We start from the raw sequence: 19,542 nt of genomic DNA, 5'->3' as shown, positions 1-19,542 counted from the left end.
GGAAGATCCCCTGGAGAAGGGCATGGCAACCCACTCCAGTATTCTTGACTGAAGAATCCCATGGACAAAGGAACCTGGTGGGCTATAGTCCATAGAATCCCAAAGAGTCAGACACGACAGAAGCAACTGAGCAGGAACTACCTGGGGCCAAAAAGAGAGCTTGTACATTGAAATATCTGGTGCAAAAAGCTGTAAAACATCTTATTATTTTCGGTAAGGACTTGAACTAGAATGGAACAAGTAGTGTTAGTTGCTCAGTTGTATCCGACTCTTCGTGATCCCACGGACTGTAAAATGGAACAAAATGACCCTTAAATTCTTTTTGCGGGGATATCTGTCACACTTCTCAAACGACCACTGGATACCAAGTCAGTGATGTGCCTAAGAATGTTGCCTCAGAGACTCTTCTCTCTTCTTCCCTTTTCCCCACACTGTGTGTCTTGACATTATTTCCCTGAAGACTAAGGGAGTCTCCCTGAAGATTTTTGTTGTTGCTTAGTCACTAAGTTGTGTCCGACTCTTTTGTGACCCCATGGACTGGAGCTCAGCATGCTCCTCTGTCCATGGGATTTTCCTGGCAGGAATACTGGAGTGGGGAAGGAGAAGGTGGGATGAATGGAGAGAGTAGCATGGAAATATATACACTACCATATATAAAACAGATAGCCAGTGGGAATGTGCTGGCAGGGAACTCAAACAGGGGCTCTGTGACAACCGAGATGGGTGGGATGGGGTAGGAGGTGGGAGGGAGATTCAAGAGGGAGGGGACATAGCTATACTTATGGCTCCTCGATGTTGATGTATGGCAGAAACCAACACAATATTGTGCATCAATTAACCTTTAATTAAAAATAAAAAATTTTAAAAAGAAAAGAGAAGGGATACTGGAGTGGATTGCCATTTCCTTCTCCTGGGGATCTTCCCGACCGAGGGATCAAACCCATGTCTCTTGCATTGAGAGGTAGATTCTTTACTGCTGAGCCACCATGGAAGCCCCTCTCTGAAAACGTTTTGGGAGATGAAGGAATCCTGCCATTCGGGGCTTATTATGAACACAACCAAAAACCTCAATTATGTTTTTGTGGACAAAAACTGCTCCCAGTAAGGTTTATTCCTATAAAGAGAGCTATTATATATGAAGAAAAGATGATTAGAGTGTTTCATATCACTAGCACTGTTTTTTGAAAGCTAAAAGGCTCAAGGAGAAGCTGATGCAGTAAAACTTATTTTTTGCCCTGGATCTGGATTCAAACACTTCACAAAGCTGCCATTTCCCCCTTCCACTCTTGTCTTCTAAGGCAAAAATATTGAGTCACAAGAAAATAAAGAAGAAAGATAATTAATGCTTTTTTTCCTTTCATTTTCTCCTCCTCCTCCCCTAAAAATAGCTTTCCTGCTACTACCAGATCCAAGTTATTCACCTTTGGCACAAGCACCACATTTATATTTACTCATTAGGGTGGTTGCCATGGCTACCTGGAGGTACCTAGCAAGAAGTGAGAGGTCTGACTCATAAAATCTAGTGCAGCTTGGTAAAGTTTTGGTGTGGTCATAACATTATGGAAATAAGAGAACTGACTTAAAAGAATTAAATAAATGGCCTTCGGAGATGGAGCCCTATTGGCTTGGTAACTACCGACCTGGTGCTACTTACTGAGAACTGTTTACTGCAGGGCTTGGCTCTATGATTGACAAGCAGGAAAAGAGTTCCCACAGGTTCCAGCAAACACCTGTTCTCCTCTTGGCAAGGGTTTAAAATTACACTTCACTGCCTGCTGACAATAAATTGCCCCGATTCTACACAGCTTGGCTTAACATTTCATCTGACAAGAAGTCACCATAATTGCTTCTCCAAAGGTGTAGCAAAAAATAAATCCTACACATTTATTAGGATCTATCGGGCACCTGTGAGAGCCTTGTGTTATGTCACACCTGGTGAGAGATCCAGAACTGGCACAAGGGCCTTCTTAGAGAACGTCAAAGACAGAGAGGTGAAGTGCCATGGCCCCAAGTGAAGAGTGGAAGGCTCACCAAAGAGAAGCACGTCTAGGACCAGTGGTCTTGCTAAGCGAGAACTTGCAAGTATGTCCCAGTAAGTTCCTATCAGACATAAGAATAAATCAAAGCGAGACATTTCCTGGCACAATTAGATTCTGAAAATATTGAAAGAAAACAAATCTGGGATTATGTTTGTAGTTTCAATATCCAGAACTTTGAATTTTGGAGATAATAAATGACCTTGTACGTGACCTTACAACAATATAGAAAATCCCACATTTCTATAACCTTTGGGAAGGAAGATCCTCCTCTATCTGTGAGTGTCGGTAGTTAATAGTTGGTCATTTGACTGAGTCAAAGCTAGTTGTGCATAGCCTTGGATAGCACCCATGAAAATAATTCCCCTTTCCCCCCTCATCTTCTAAGGCAAGATGTTAGTAATTTTGTTAGCAATTTTGACTGGAAGTCTCTATTCACATGGCTAGAAAACTTTGGTTTGAGAATAAATTTACCAGATAAGCTTGATGTTAATCCTATTTCATTCACCACTAAATAGCAGATTTATTCCTAAACAAACTGTGCTTTTGCTCTTCACAATCATGTAAAACACCCTAGAAGGGAGAAACTCAGGCAATTGATGTTGAGACCTCTGTCCTCTATGTAGACAATGGCATCTTCCTGCATTATTTGTTCTTTATTCACTTTCTCCCCACCTTTGTTTCCCATTTCTTTGTTTTCTAACATATCTTTCTCTCCTAGAAAATATCTTAATAAGAAGTCCTCAGCAGTATCCATGTTCTTATGAAGACATTTTGGACATAGCAGTAGTTGATTCTTTAAAATTCACAAGAAAATTTTCAAATATAGAGGAATAAAGTATTGAATAATTACCAATCGGGTCATCTCTAAGGTCTAGATTTCAGTCCATTTGATTTAAAGCCAGCATGTATGTTAGTTGAGGGCTTCCCTGGTGGCTCAGAGGTAAAGAATCCACTGGCCAACGCAGGAGCCGGTTTGACCCCTGGGTTGGAAAGATTCCCCTGGAGAAGAAAACGGCGAACACCCTCCAGTACTCTTGCCTGGGAAATCTCACGGACAGAGGAACCTGGCCAGCTACAGTCTGCAGGGGTGCAGAGAGTCAAACACAACTTAGCAAACATAAACACCAACAAAAGCACATTATTTAGTAAAGATGTTCATTATGCCATGACGTACACAGGTGGAAAAATAAAGCAGCTAAATGGTCAAGTTCAAGTAGGTAGAACAGAAGAGAAATCAAGAGAGAACAAGGCTGCTGGGGGCTGTAATTGTCGGGAAACTATTATGATGGAGGAGGGGTGGGATATGGGTAAATTTAGCTGAACTCTGAAAAATAATCCCAGCATGTAAACCTGCTACTATAGGCCTGTGGTTATTTTAGAGGCCTCAAACTAAAGCATCATAAGATGCCCTTAAGTCACATCTCCTCTCTGTAAGAATACATAAATTACTGTTAGAGAGTACTAAGTTTTCAAAATGACTTTGGAATCCTATCACAAATCTGAATCTGAAGATAGTCATCTGAAGATGTTGGCAAGTATTGTCATTTATCTTTCCTGCAAATGTCCAATGTACTATGCCAAGTGGTCTCCAATGTGGGGCATGGCAGATCATCCATTGGGGTGTCTTGTTCCTCTTAATTTCTATTTCGTTTCTCTTTTATAATGTATGCACTACTGTAACAGGACAGGCAAATAAGATATAAATAAGAAATGAGGAATACACATCACCAGCATTTGCTGAGCAAATGTCAGGCCCTCTGCTAATCACTTTACATGAAGTCATTTATTTAATCCTCAAAGTCACCCTATGAGGTAGGGTTTGTTATTGTTCCCATTTTATAAATGAGAAACATAAGGCACAGAACTTTGTGAGTCTAAGGTCAGTCAGTGGTGGAGCCAGAATGGAGCTTCCCAGGTGTGAGGGGTGAAGAATCCGCCTGCCAATACAGGAGACACAAGAGACTCAGGTTCCATCCTGGTTTGATCTCTGGGCCTGGAAGATCCCCTAGAGAAGGGAATGGCAACCCACTCCACTATCCTTGCCTGGAGAATCCCATAGACAGAGGGGCCTGGCGAGCTACAGTTTATGGGGTCATAAAGAATAAGACATGGCTGAGCACTGTATTGTACTAGAGCCAGAATAGATGGAATAAAGATGATAGATACATAAGGATTCTTTAAAAAAGAAAAAAAACACATCAAATTCTAATATTGGTCATTTTGGACCACTGAGTGATGGGCAAGATTTCTCCTCTGTGTACTGCTTTGTATTTTCTAAGATAGCTATAATAGAGATTGGTTTTATAACTCGGAAAAAGAAAAAGCACAAAATATTAAAACACTGTAATTTGGTGAGTCAAGGTGAAAAAACAAAAACAAAAAGAGAACACGGAGAAACAAGGTAGAAATGTATGTAACCTGGAAAATAAAGAATGATCATGATATAGTCTGTCATAATCCTCACAATCCAAACTGTGATGGTTAAATAAATGCAAACAAATTTTTTAAAACAAACAAAACCCTCCATTTGTGAAAGTGTGCTTTGGAAAAATAATTAAATTACTTTGAAAAAGATCTGATATTTTAAGAGAAGGGTTGGATAGCGGATGCTGTTATTTGGCACATCGAATCAAAAACATTCTAATGCACATTTTCTTTGAAATTGTGAAGAGAGAGGGAAAGAGATCAGTGCCTACTCTATATAGCTGAGGAAAATTATTTGCTTCATAAGGATTCCAGGCAAGTTTCTAGAATTAAATTGGTGGCAGTAATCATGTTGTTATTAGTGTAATTGCTTTCTGACATCTGTTTCCCTGTCACAATCAGTTCTTTGATAATAGCAATGACATGGATGGTATATATCTAATCAGTAATGCTCAGTGCTTCACCAAAATAAAAATGAAATTATATGCGCTCCTCGTCAAATTATTTTTGACCATAGATATTAAATATATATGAGATATAGTATTGTTATGAGAATAGCTCTTTCTCTCCTCTCAAAGTAATTTATTGTCAATGATTTTATGATGCCATATAAGTGAGAAGATCCTTTTTGATAGACTGGTGGGGCTGAGTTCGAATCAAGATCTGACTCCCTTGTCTTGACTGCCAATCAGCACCCCTCGTGGCTTCCCCTTGTGATCCAGACCAGCACGAGGTGGAGGAGACCTGTCTGCCCACCATGGGAGTGCCCACAGGCAGGACAGGAGAAGGAACTAGCAGCAGGCAAACCAATAGTCAGCTCTGCAGTGCACTCTTTCCCCCCAAAGCGCTATTGTTGAAAATGGAAGAACACACAGTCCCTTAACACCCAGGGTTAAAAGTAAATCAGTTCACAAGTACTGATGGAACTCAATGCCCATGTCCCTCCTTGCAAGGTACAGAGCAGTTGTCAGAGAAACAAGATTTACACAGGGAGCAAGTGAGCTGTGAAATGTAAAACTGATCAGCAGATTAACAGGTGTACCCAATACAAACAGGAACTCAGAGAAAAAGGCTAGGGAATGTGAGAAGATGGAAGCCATGAGTTGAGTTGCTTTATCATTCTAATATTTCAGTCTTTGCTCTAAGGATTAAGTAATTGATTAGGATTAAGTAATTGACTTAAGGCATCTGAACTTACAGGTCTCAGAATTGTTTCAAGACCTTCATTAGGTTAAGGAGTCTAACAAGCCGATCTGTCTTTTTTATTGGGACTTAAATATACTTGATTACAAATTTCCAAGGTGGTATTACTAGGGCTTCCCTGATAGCTCATTTGGTAAAGAATCTGCCTGCAATGCGGGAGACCTGGGTTCGATCCCTGGGTTGGGAAGATCCCCTGGAGAAGGGAAAGGCTAAATAAACTTGATTACAAATTTCCAATGCTGTATTTATTATCACATGTTAGAAAACATTACAAGGTTAACAAAAATATGTGAAATATGAAAAATTTGTGTTTTCATTATTTTATACATTAACAAAGCATTACATCATCTATTCTAGACACATTAGTGTGTATTTAGAGCCTGGAAGTTTTACTAAGAAAAAGTGACATAAATTCACTGACTTATAACTATTTTCTCTTCAAATACACGTGCTAGAAAAACTAAATGGTTTTATGCTAGTTATCTCTCACTAATATATTGTCAGATTAAGTGAACAAGAAATGTAAAAAACACAAAAAAATTAAAAGGAGAGGCCTGTGTTTCTGATTTACAGGAAAGCATATGACAAAGCCACTAATATAGACAATGATAAATGACCTAACAAGTTCAGTTACAAGCTGAAGGGTCACTGTGGATAGATGCATATTTATAATCACATTAGCATTTCTGCATGTCTTATGAAACAAAAATTTAATTAATTCTGCATTTTATCATTTTGGTCATTGTAATGCATTTCAAAGTCAAAATAGGATAGATATAATTTAAGAAAGCACAAACTAAGTAACTTTATGTATATATCCAGAAATGCCATTAGATTATCAGAATCCAACCAAAGGCCATGTTATTTTTCATCTTTTACTATCTTCCTCACTCATCACTTCCCAACCCCACTCCGAACCCCAAACACACACACACACACACACACTCTCTCTCTCTCTCTCTCTCTCTCAAGGCATGGAGCAATGTTCCAATTACAAAGAGAAACAAATTTACAATCTTTCCCAGGTCCTGTGGTGGTAAAGAATCCACCTGCCAAGCAGGAGATGCGGGTTCCATCCCTGGGTTGGGAAGAGGGAGGAAATGGCAACCCACTCCAGTACCCTTGCCTGGGAAATCCCATGGACAGAGGAGCCTGGTGGGCTACAGTCCGTGGGGTCGCAAAGAGTCAGACACGACTGAGCGACTGAGCACGCAATCTACAGCTAAGAGGGTTTTATTGCTCTTAACTTGTGTTCCTGTTTTTAATCAGCCTTTAATTAAGGCTGATTATTTTTTTCTTAACTTCAAGCTGGTCAGGAATGTCTTGCTGGGTAGCATGTTACAGATGATAACAATCAGTCCTTTTAAAGTTTTCTAACAATTTTATAAAACAACTGCTGATAAAACTCCAACTCACCTTGAAGGCAATATTGGAAGAAAATAAATACCTCTTTTATAAGAGTTTACTGTTTCCTAGGAGAGAGATCCAAAGTTTTTATGAGAAAGTATTTTGGTCTTATTTCCTTGGTTGCTTATACACAAATAAAGGTTAGAAAACTCATAGTTCACAATTATTTCCTGAGTACGTACTATGTGCTGGGCACTATTTTAATCACCATAAATATTCATCCATAAACAGGCATAAAAATGAACTACAGCAGGAAAAACAACTCCCTTTTCATAGTTTATTATTTTAATTCCTGGTCCCTATTGATAAAAGAACAATGAAGTCATTACTCCCATTTCCTTCAGGGTGTGATGCTGGCTTAAAAAAAATGCATGAAAACTAAATTAGCTATATTTTAAATGCCCTTTTCTCTAATGTACTTTATTTATCATGTTACAAACATTTTGCAGTCCAGGCTAAACTGATAAAATAAATGAAACATTCATTTTTCTTGTTGCTACTTCTTAAGGTGAAATTCTCTTTCCAACAAACTTTATTTCTAAGGTTTCATGGATTTGATGACTTCACGTAACACAAATGTGATATCATCCAGCCTTAATTAAATTTTTATTAGATGACCCAGCAATTTTCTTACATGTAACATAATAAAGGATTCCATGAGTCAAGCTGCATTTTGGGAGAACTGTGATCATTCCTCCATAGACAACATGGTTTACTATCTTTATAGAATATTATATTTATATGTAGCTTATTATATTTATATTCTCAATCTGCCCAGCTATCTACTGGCTTCTTCCCCATACCTATGTGTATGTGTGTGTGTGTATTTAGTTAGGTGTCCAACTCTTTGTGACCCCATGGGCTGTAGTCCACCAGGCTCCTCTGTCCATGGGATTTTCCAAGCAAGAATACTCGAGTGGGTTGTCATTTCCTCCTCTAAGGGATCTTCCCAACCCAGGGATCAAACCCACACCTCCTGCGTCTCCTGCCTTGGCAGGCAGATTCTTTACCACTGAGTCAGCTGGTAAGCACTGTAAACAGGTTCAAATTTCCCATCCTGGCAAAACCCTCTCTTGATAGTAAGTACTTCCTCCCCTTCAGTTCTTTCCCAGACATCCTTTTATTTTCTCTAAAGATTGTAGTTTCATCCAGATCACTAACTTCTCTTTCATCACGTATGAAATCTGGCAAAACTGGGCTCTCATTCATCCACCCAAGCTAAATTCTAACTGAATTCCCAGATGCCACTCCTTGCCAGTTCTAAAGACCTGCTTTCCTCAGGCAGACTGGCCTCCCTCTTCAGGTAATTCCTCCTCATCCTCCCTCCTGAGCACCCTCCTCCGTACTCCTTCCCAACCCACTTCTCTAGGACTCTGACCTTGACCCTCTGCTCTTCTCCGTCTTTTCACGCTTCTTCGCTGGTTTTCACTATCACTTACACATTGATGATTCAACATCTCAATCTCATCCGAGACCACCACCTGGCAGAGCTGGCATCTGTCTCCCCAGGAACGTCCCTTACCCACCTCAATGCTCCACATGCTAAAGCTGAACTCATCTGTCCCTTCCCTAAAGCACCTGGAGAATCTGGGAACTGGCTTAGACTTTCTCCTGTTACTGGAAGTCTTCGTCACCTTTCATCCTTATTAATCCAGTCATTTCTAAATCTGGTCTGTCTCCAGGTCTGCCCCTTCCATACCAATACTACCTTTCTGAGAGGCCCATCCGATGGCCAGCTGTCACCTGCAGGCAAGAATTCAACACCTTTCTATGACGGAGGAGACATTTCTTGGTCTTTCAACTGTCGCTCCCCACAGGTAATGGCAGATGCCAAAGAGCCTGCTGTTTCCTGCCTCCAGGCTATTCTCTGTGTTGGGAACATATTTCCATCTTCTCCACACTCCTAAATCTTACTCTTGCTTCAATTCAAGACTGAAATAGCTCCTCAAGGAAGTCTCCCTTGACCCTTTAACCTAAATCCTGTGGTCCTTTTTTCTAATCCACAGTGCATGATCAGAAGACCATGGGGTCCCCTCTCTTCCTCTCATCCATTTTCTTAGAATTATCTCTTTACCTTCCTATTTTTAATACTGCCCTGTAACTTCTACCTGGCAGGGACTATATTTTTTCTCTCTTTACAACACAATACTTGGCACCTAGACTACAGCTAACAAATGTTTGTTGAATGAATAAATAATTCTGAGAAATAAACTTCATCAACACCAACGTAATGGCCTATTAATTTCAATGTAATTGATAATGTAAGACACATTTATGTGGCTATGTGAGAGGGATGGAACAATTCCTGTTCATACTGATCATCATACAATTAAGCCAATTTCTTCCAGTTAATAGGCTAATCCAATTGGATAATTTGGATATATTGAGAAGTTGTAATTACTTTTGATTATATGAGCAAACAATGTAATAGTAGTCATATATTAAAATGGGACCCTAGGCACTATACCCTAGAGTGCCACACACGGAGACATCGTATATGGGTTTGGTCCTCCAAGCCCACCCAGCTCTCTGTAGCAATTCTCTATCAGCCCCCCAACCCTGGCACTCCTGTTCCTCTGCCTGTTCCTGGCATTCCTGTTCCATACACCTTCACACGCACACACAGACTTCACATCGGCAAGCACATGCCCACACATGCTCTTAGTGACTTCTTCCTGTTCTCGGTCTAACCAGGGGCCTGCCTGCCCAGTCTGTTTAAACCTTGATGCTATCTCTTTACCATATCTGTTTTGCAAGGTTTCAAACAGAAAGGCCATGGATGGCCATTGCTCCTCCTTTTAATACTGACATTTTCCACAACACATTACCTCAACCCAGAACACCACCCTCTAAAGTCAGCAGCTACAGACACAGTAGTGTAGGTGACAGAAGCTGGAAGGAGTTTTTCCATGGTTCTCCAATAGCACCATGAGTGTGTTCACTTCTTCTACCCATGTACCTAGGACTGGTCTAACTAAAGCACCAAAGGCCTTCTGTAGTTCTGCAGAAAAATGCTAAATAGGAACTGCTCGGGGAACTCCGGATGTTTAAAGGGTTTTTATTCATTTCTTATTTTGACATTTCTCATCTTCCATTCACTGATGAAATCTCAGGATAGCTGTCAGGCTCTTACATATATACTGCTTACCTTTTCTGATAAATTCACTAAGATACACGTAGCATTTTGGATCTCTTTATACACAGAACATCACAATAAAATCCAACAAAGTTACCTGATCACCCAAGGGAGTTGTGTAATCTTATACAGCAGTTTATTTACCCCAGAAGCAAGTATGTCATTAGTAATAAGGTCAAAGAATTCTTTTCTTCCTACAAAGTAGATGACACAGCAGAATTTTATTTCATGTCCTCAGCACAGGCCAAAAAAAGAAAACCATTTCTGGGAGCTTCGTCTCATTTTATACAACATGAATCTGCTAAAAATGAATTATTTGAGTGTTCTTTTAATGTACGTTTTATCGGAATAATGTTCTTCAAATCCAAAGCTTGCCCTAGGCTATAGCTGAGTGAGGGCGAGGATTCTGAAAATGAGCGGTGCTTTGATTCTGGGACCTTGTCATACAAGTCGGAGCCTGTTGGTGGGGCCTCTGCATGCCATTTGATGCTCATGTGGCCATCAAAAGCACTCACTGGCCTTAATTCTTCCTACACCTGCAAAAGTATTATTGCCTGTGATTACTACCCCAAAGATGATGGTTTAATCTCGGACAGTGTGAAACACGGATACCACAGTAGTTAATATCTTAAATTATTACTGAAAGCCTTTTCAGTTGGCTCACCATTCTGTGGAGAACTCCTTCCCTGGTTCCGCCCTACTCTTTCCCTCTTGTTTAGTTTTTCCCTTCACTTACTGCTTCCACACTTCCTTATATTAATATTTATATGGCAACCTTGCCAAACCTGCAGAGAACAGTAATGTTCAGTGCAGATAAGTAGCTTTGTTCCCACATTATAGATGAAGAAATGGAGGCTCCAGGAGTTAACATTTTTGCTCATGGTCACTCAACTGGTAAACTGTGAGCCAAGGCTGTCTGGCATCAGAAGCTTCCTTTAACAACCGTCCAGCAGTCAAATGCTGTCTTCCCAAAAGGCCTTCTCCCAACCCCGCCCCTGCCAAACCCTGGACAGGGTTCTTCTATGAGATTCATGCTATGTCTGTGCTTGTGTTTCCCTGTGGGTCACATTCCTTAAGAATAGAAACTAGTTTTTATTTATCTAAGAATAAAATATGAAATTAAATTGATTGAACAAACACATCTTCCAACTAAAATTATCTCACTGGAGGAAAGGCTGAACTAATATATGAAAACTGGGTGAACAGAACTTTTAAGTGGATTTCAATCATAACATGAAAATGTCATATATTTTAAGCACTCATCACACATAAATGTGTAGCATATGGCAGACCTCAACTTACATATAAGTTTCTTATGTATGTGAGATAGAAAGGCTAGGTTTCCAATTAACCTACAAGAGCTTATTTCACTTTTTAAAAAGGCATCGATCTATTTCATTTCTTTTTTTTCATTGATTACTTATTGAATGAGTGAATAGATAGAGGAATGAGTCAATGCATTTTAAAATTAGAAGTGAAACGGACTTTCATGGGTCTTTATTTAATACGTAAGTCAACCAAGTTTAAATTGAGAAGTTACTATGTGTTGGGTGCTATATTAGTATGTAATCTTACTATTTTTGTTTTCTTTTTAGATTTTTTAAATGGTCTAGAAAATCCCAATAAAAAAGAATTAAGCAAATAAAATGAATAAACCCTGGCTATGGATCAACTATTTTCTGCTTGATATTCATTTGCCTCTTTATCCTGGGTACAGATTAATGGCCTAAGAAAAGCTATGATGTATCATCCATTGAAGAGTTAAGATCTTCTTTCTACTGCCTGGAATGTATATCTAGACCCATAAGAAAAATAAAATAATAGGAACTGCAGGGAAAGTAAAAGAAAAACCCCAAATCAAATGTGAAGAAAGATTAGAAAAATAAGACTCAGGTAAGAGAATTTAATGTGCAGAAAGAGAAAGGGACAAAGAATTACTTAAGAAAACCAACAGGGAAAAATCTATTGCAGTTGCAACTTCAGACTCATCTGATAAATCTCACCTGATGTCTGAGCACTGAATTATTTTACCAGTCACTGAGAGAATGTTTCCCAAATGAACTTATTCAAAACTTCCATTTAACAAATATTTATCGAGTACCTTCTATATTCCAAACACTATGAAACGTGCTTTAAAAAAAAAAACAGAAAACAAATGTGGTTCCTACTCTCATAGAGTTTACAGTCTAGTGGGAAAAACAGTCCTCAATCAAGTAATAACTCAAATAACGATATAACTGAAAACTTTGATGTATTTACTAAGATTCAGAGGCAAGCAATACATCTCAAGTAAAAACTGAAATTTCCTAACTTATGCTATCAGGAAGTCTAAAAGTCAGAGGGATCAGTCATGTCCAACTCTTTGCCATGGCCCACCAGTCACCTCTGTCCATGAAATTCTCTAGACAAGAATACCGGAGTGGGTAGCCATTCCCTTCTCCAGAGGATCTTCCTGACCCAGCTATCAAACCCTTATCTCCTGCACTGCAGGCAGATTCTTTACCATCTGAGCCACCAAGGACGCCTATCAGGAAGTCTATCTGTAGATGGCTTTAGATGTATATCTTCCCAATACAGCAACCCCCAGAATAACTTTTATAAAAAGACTCTCTCTTCCAGAATGTGCATGTAACATTTAGGCAAGGACTAATATGCCTGAAGTCCAAGATGAAAGGTTATTATGAGTATCCACCTTTGGGACATACGCTGAACTATCTGGGGAAGCACAACATGATGACAAAAGACCCAAGTGAACAACACAGAGTCAGCAAGACGACCTTTCTAAATTGTGGTGACATGCTGCTTCCTGAAGACTGAACATCCCCAAGTAACGAGAAGGTACTGTTACTAGAAGAAGGGGGTAAGAGACACGTATCAGATGTTCACTCCATAAAATTAGTGTGACATAGTGGAAGGACTTTGGAGGAAGTATCTAGAAAAGCAATAAATAGAAAGATATGGTGAAAAAAATGTGCTTGTAGAATAACAAATACAAGTTGTTAAATACATGAAGGATGCTGACCAAAACTTCAGCAAGTGAATCACACTGAAAACCTTGGAAAGACTTGACTCACATCAGTGTGAGGTAACTCCCATTCTGGGTACAGATTGATGGCCCAGCAAAAGCTAAGATGTATGAAGCATTAAGAAATCTTTTAGGATCTTGTTGAAAAAATGTCTAATAAGTTGCCCAATGATTTGTATCTGGAACTCCTGTAAGTATATCATCTTAGAGCACATTTCCCAGTTTGCATCTTTAGCTTTGAAATACCTGGAAAGCTCTTCATGCAGATTTCATGGTTCAATCTCTAATTTCTATTTCATTCACAGTTTATCCATCTAAGCTTTTTAACCATGGCATTCTCTCAAGAGAAACAAATGAACCAATTTTAACATTTTACTAGACAATTCAAATTGTTGCATTATAAATCATGAAAGTATCCCTTTCTCTGTTCTTAGCTTACTGAGTGACTTGATTGTTCTTAAACCATCATGTGTGAATGAATTCTCAGTTCTTCACAAACATATATGACAAATTCCTTTACTCTGATGTCAATCTCTGGTTTGTCTACAGATTGTAATCATGGGTATTTAAATCCGAGGTGTCATGTGAAAGAAATTATGAGTGAGAAATTTTGCCCAAAGAAATATGTAGAAATAAGCTACAGATGAAACCCTTTGTCTGAGTGATAAATCTAAACAAATGAATTGACTCAGACAATAAAGAATCCACCTGCAATGCAGGAGACCTGAGTTCGATCCCTGGGTTGGAAAGATCCCCTGGAGGAGGGCATGGCAACCCACTCCCATATTCTTGCCTGGAGGATCCCCATGGACACGGGAGCCTGGCGTGCTGTGGTCAATGGGGTCACAAAGAGTTGGCCACGACTGAGCGACGAAGCACCCATTAATAGTACCATCATACAAAGCAGAACACTAACGAGACCCCTCCATCCTACAAATGTTCAATAGGGCTTCCTGTACTTGGAGCTGGTGAGGCAGTGGTGATCAGTACAGCCAGCCTCTCACCCTGGGTGGCTCACAGTGATAAGTGACACCATGAGGGTGTGCGGAACACACTTTGGGGAGGGACTCCTCTCAGTCTTGGAGCTGGCGGAGAAACACTGAGGAATGAGTCACTGCTGCTGAAAATCCAGATGGAGCTGGGACCCGAAAGACAAATAGACGGGAAGAGAAGGAAAGGGAGCTTCAGGGAGAGGGAATGGCATGTGCTGCTTCGTGGGGAAAGAAAATGTGAGGATCCTGGGAGAGCAGGAGGTGACGAACTTGAACCTGGAGAAGTAAACCAGGATGGGTAATCGAGGCCTCTGACCTCTAGGGTGAGAGCCTGAGGAAGACAGGAAGGCATTTTCAGCAGAAGGGTGATACAGATTCTCATTTCAGAAAGATCTTTCCAGCTGTGGAATGAAGAAAGCATTCCAGCAGGATGAGGTTGGAGGGAAAGTGAGACACTACTGAAATGAACAAGGCTCGAATGGATGGTGCCTGCCAGAGCTAGGATAAGGGAACTGGGGATACGGAAAGGCCGTTGCAAGTCAAACATCACAGCTTGGTTTGCAAAAAATCACCGTCTCATTGGTTGTGCCTATTTTACAAACCGCTCTTCTAAAAACAGCTTGACCAAAACTAAGATTGCACAAATCTGGCTTCCTGTGTAAAGCTGTTTTGCAATGTGTAGACAATGAGACTATCATCCGCAAACGATGTTGAATCATGCTTGTTTTTAAAAATATCTGAAATGAACAACAGATGTTAAAAAGATAATGAAGGCTAAATAACAAAGAAATAAAACAGCCTGCCCAGCCTGTCCATTTACTCCCTATTAAAAAATATCCAGATCAGCAGGCAGGGTTCAGAGCAATGGCCAGACATAAACTGGGCTGAGAAGGAGGTGCAATTAGGATTTTCAAATTAAGCAAATTATAAACCTTTAATTTATTGTCTTACAGTCTAAATAAAATCATAAATTTACTATCTTTAAATGGAAGCAATTTATAAAGTGTACTCTCTTTCAATGTAAATCTGCCATGGAATTGATATTAATTAAAGAGCAAACATTAAGGAGAATCCTAAACCTAGAGGACTCTCATCAGAACTGATGCTTACAAAGCAGCAAATTTAAAGTCTTGCTTGGAACTGCTATGCTAATGAAGAGATAGGTTACTAAAATGACACTGAAAAAATGTTATTTCCATGAATTATTTGCCTGCCAGCCACCTCTCATTTGTGGCAGTTCCTAAAAAGTTAGGAATTAACATTCTTTTCTTTAGTTGAGTTGTTCATTTTAATCAACCTATGGTTTCCCCCTACTATTTCCCAAGAAACAATTAGATGTATGTTTAGTATCACAATGCCATCAGGAAAACAGCACTTACACTCAACCTAAGGACATTGTTTCAACTAAAAAAAGGTCACTTGCCAAATAGACACTATTAACAATTTGTTATGTAGCACAGTGGTACCTGTTGTGGCATTTAGCTGTTGTAGAAAATAAATTACATCGTTTCCAAGTTGTTTGACATTGAAATCTTACCAAATGACCCTGAGATATAAAGTGATTTCCATCAAAGTTCAATAGAGTTTTTAAAGAAACCTGAAAGTTTATTCTAAAATAGATATGAAAAAGCAAAGAGCCTTCCTTTGTTGTTATTTAGTCACTAACTTGTGTCTGACTCTTTGCAACCCCATAGACCACAGCCGCCAGGCTCCTCTGTCCATGGGATTTCCCAGGCAAGAATACTGGAATGGGTTGACATTTCCTTCTCCAGGGGATCTTCCTGACCCAGGGATTGAACCCGCGTCTCCTGGCAGGTGGATTTTTTACCACTGAGCCACCTGGGAAGTCGAAAAAGCCTTTAGGATAGCCAAGATGCTCCTGAAGATCAAGAACAAGGAGGACAGCTTTGTCCCACAAACAAAGACTTGTTAAAAGCTAAAGTAATTAAGACTGTGGTATCTGCACAGGGATAATCACCAGGGTACCATGCACCTTTATCTTTGAAGCATTATCTTTGGAACAGACCTTTGGAAGGTCTATCAGAGTTTGTCCCAGGTTTTACCTTTTATGGTAGAACATTCACAACCCCAGTAACCCACGAATTCTACCTCTAAATAGAAGTCCTACATATGAACATGAAGAGATGTATGCAAGGCTATACACAGTACCAGTGTTCAAAACAGCACTGACAGGCCAGGGAAATTAAGAGGTACAAACTTGCAGTTAATAAAATGAGTCACAGGGATGAAATGTACAGTTTGGGAGAAGGCAGTCAATGACTATGCCAAAGCCTTTGACTGTGTGGATCACAATAAACTGTGGAAAATTCTGAAAGAGATGGGAATACCAGACCACCTGACCTGCCTCTTGAGAAATCTGTATGCAGGTCAGGAAGCAACAGTTAGAACTGGACATGAAACACAACAGACTGGTTCCAAACTGGGAAAGGAGTATGTCAAGGCTATATATTGTCACCCTGCTTATTTAACTTATATGCAGAGTACATCATGAGAAATGCTGGGCTGGATGAAGCACAAGCTGGAATCAAGATTGCTGGGAGAAATATCAATAACCTCAGATATGCAGATGACACCACCCTTATGGCAGAGAGTGAAGAGGAACTAAAAAGCCTCTTGATGAAAGTGAAAGAGGAGAGTGAAAAAGTTGGCTTAAAGCTCAACATTCAGAAAACTAAGATCATAGCGTCTGGTCCCATCATTTCACGGCAGATAGATGAGGAAACAGCGGAAACAGCGGCTGACTTTATTTTGGTGATTGTAGCCATGAAATTAAAAGACGCTTACTCCTTGGAAGGAAAGTTATGACCAACCTAGAGAGCATATTAAAAAGCAGAGACATTACTTTGCCAACAAAGGTCCATCTAGTCAAAGCTATGGTTTTTCCAGTGGTCATGTATGGATGTGAGAGTTCGACTATAAAGAAAGCTGAGCACCGAAGAATTGATGCTTTTGAACTGTGGCATTGGAGAAGACTCTTAAGAGTCCCTTGGACTGCAAGGAGATCCAACCAGTCTGTCCTAAAGGAGATCAGTCCTGAGTGTTCATTGGAAGGACTGATATTGAAGCTGAAGCTCCAATACTTTGGCTACCTGATGCGAAGAGCTGACTCATTGGAAAAGACCCTGATGCTGGGAAAGATTGAGGGCAGGAAGAGAAGGGGACGACAGAGGCTGAGATGGTTGGATGGCATCACTGACTCAATGGACATGAGTTTGAGTAAACTCCGGGAGTTGGTGACGGACAGGAAGGCCTGGCGTGCTGCTGTCCATGGGGTTGCAAAGAATCGGGCATGACTGAGCAACTGCACTGAACTGAACTGATAACATAACATCTTTGTATGGTGACAAAGGCAGTTAAAAGGTACAAACTTCCAGTTATAAGATAAGCACTAGGAATGTAATACACAACATGATAAATGTAATTAACATTACTATACATACATATCAAATCTCTTAAGAGAATAAATCTTGAATTCTCATCACAAGGCAAAAAATTGTTTTATCTTTTATTTTGTATCTATATGAGATGATGGATGTTCATTCAACTTATTGTGGTAATCATTTCATGATGTATGGACGTCAAATCATTTGCTGTTTACCTTAAACCTGGGTTCTATCCCTGGGTCAGGAAGATCCGCTGGAGAAGGAAATAGCAATTCACTCTGGTATTTATGCCTGGAAAATCCCATGGAGAGAGGAGCCTGGTGGGCAAGAATCCATGGAGTTGCACAGAGTCGGACAGGACTCAGTATGCACATGCACCTTAAACCTACACTGTGTTACATATCAATTGCATCTCAATAAAATGGAAATAAAATATACCATGTCACTGTTCCATTTTAAGAAAAGTACTGATTTTTTTGTTGATGGAAGATTGTATACACCCCGTACAGAAAAATAACTGGAAGACTATATAAATCAGTTGGGGGATAAATCAACTGGGAAAGATAGGACCAACACAATGACATGTGATACCTATGTACAAAATTCGGCCTCAATCAAAATTGTTTCACAACATATAAAAATTTTACAATTCTTGCCATATTTACAAATATCACTACAGTGTTTTGATACAGGAAATATTATTACATATACTTCACATTGATCTAAAGTTTTCATAAAATCCATTTAAGTTGAATAAAATAAATAAGCATTTAGAGAAAACGACATAAAATTTAAAAATTCAAATTATAAATCCAAACAGGTAAAAATTTATACTACGCAAGATATACAATACCCTATGATAGTCTATCAACATATGAAAATAAAACTTTGAGCAGTATCTTTATAATGTAGCAAGAACATTTTCAAACTAAAATGTGAAATGGCTTTGTTTTTAACCTTACAAGTAAGTCAACTTTACTTTTATAGGACATCCAGAGTTTTCAAATAGGTGTTAAAATATTCTTTAAACTTTTGTTGCATGACAATAAACTCAATGACTCTATTTCTACTGCAAATAAACAAGAACAAAAGATGTAAATACATAGCAATATGCCTTTTAGTTCAATTCTTGTTTCTTGGAATATAGAAAATGGTAAATAATTGAAATGAAAATAGATTTGAAATATGTAAGTTATAAATTAGTGATATAAAATTAAAAACAAGTTGACTGTCTACTAAAAGAGCTAAGTTACCCTTACAGTTACCCTTACCCTTAAAAGGAAAATGTAATTATAGGTGTATATTCCTAGGAAATATATAAATACTAAAAAGTCACAATTAAACTAGCTAATATCAATCAATCATACTTCAATTAAGGTAAATAAATAAGACAGCTAACATCAGATGAAATAACATTTGAAAGAAGTATGCATATTAGTGCCCTATAGATAATTTTAAACGTAAAACTATGGTCTAACAAAATAATTGAGTTTGTTTTTTTTTTTAAATCAAAAGTTCAGGACAGGATTCCTTTAAATATCAGGAACCCATAAGCATTGAAAATATGAGTTAGTACAGCAAAAGTTAATTCCTGTACACTTTTTCAGGACTATTTTACAATGTAGATTACATTGATATAATTTCTTCATAGACCCCTTTGAATGTATTGAAGGAAATGGATAACAGATGGAAAAGGGGAGGGCGCAAGCAAAAGAAGTCAGATACTGCTACATCTGCAGTAAGGTCAACAGGCTCTTTTAACCAAACAAACAAAAATATACCAACTGAATAATCAGGTTCATTGGGTCAGCAGTAGCTGCTGTCTAAGCTGTAACTTGGAGAGAAATATGCAAATACGTATGTACTATATGTACATAGACTCAGAAAGAGCTGTGCCTTAACTGCACCTACA

The 19,542-nt window shown here is 39.1% G+C and overlaps 1 protein-coding gene and 1 long non-coding RNA gene across 3 annotated transcripts in view; both read right to left on the bottom strand.

The window, feature by feature from the left end:
- Positions 1-7,925, bottom strand: part of LOC122448111 — a 34,621-nt gene extending 26,696 nt beyond the window's left edge. The window contains exon 1 of the long non-coding RNA XR_006271506.1: positions 6,831-7,925. This is a non-coding gene — a long non-coding RNA (uncharacterized LOC122448111). The remainder of the gene's footprint in view (positions 1-6,830) is intronic.
- PLXDC2 (plexin domain containing 2) overlaps positions 1-19,542 on the bottom strand; it is a 429,365-nt gene that overhangs the window by 403,087 nt on the left and 6,736 nt on the right. The gene's annotated exons all lie outside the window — the stretch shown is intronic.

The sequence above is a fragment of the Cervus canadensis genome, chromosome 10, assembly GCF_019320065.1.
Source record: "Cervus canadensis isolate Bull #8, Minnesota chromosome 10, ASM1932006v1, whole genome shotgun sequence".
In the NCBI taxonomy this organism is placed as follows: Eukaryota; Metazoa; Chordata; class Mammalia; order Artiodactyla; family Cervidae; genus Cervus; species Cervus canadensis.
This window is presented reverse-complemented; position numbering and strand designations above follow the sequence as displayed.